This window comes from Arachis ipaensis, chromosome B05 (genome assembly GCF_000816755.2).
Source record: "Arachis ipaensis cultivar K30076 chromosome B05, Araip1.1, whole genome shotgun sequence".
NCBI lineage: Eukaryota > Viridiplantae > Streptophyta > Magnoliopsida > Fabales > Fabaceae > Arachis > Arachis ipaensis.
This window is the reverse complement of record NC_029789.2, coordinates 148,066,229-148,066,479: the sequence shown is the minus strand read 5'-3', so window position 1 is coordinate 148,066,479 and position 251 is coordinate 148,066,229.

Here is a 251-nt window from a genome sequence, read left to right as displayed (position 1 = left end):
TACTGTAACACTGAGTTTTTACTCTGATCTATATATACTTTTTTATCCGAGTAATATTTTCTGCCAATTGATCGCTGACAACCAATAAGATGGAACACTAAATATAAAAAAAGTAGTATTATACTATTATTCAACTATTAGAATAATGTAATGTGAACTAATTTGGATTGGTCGAGTGTGGTCAACTCACTCCTGGAAAACCAAAAAAATAAAGAGTAATTTAATGTTGTCACACATTTATGGCAACTAAT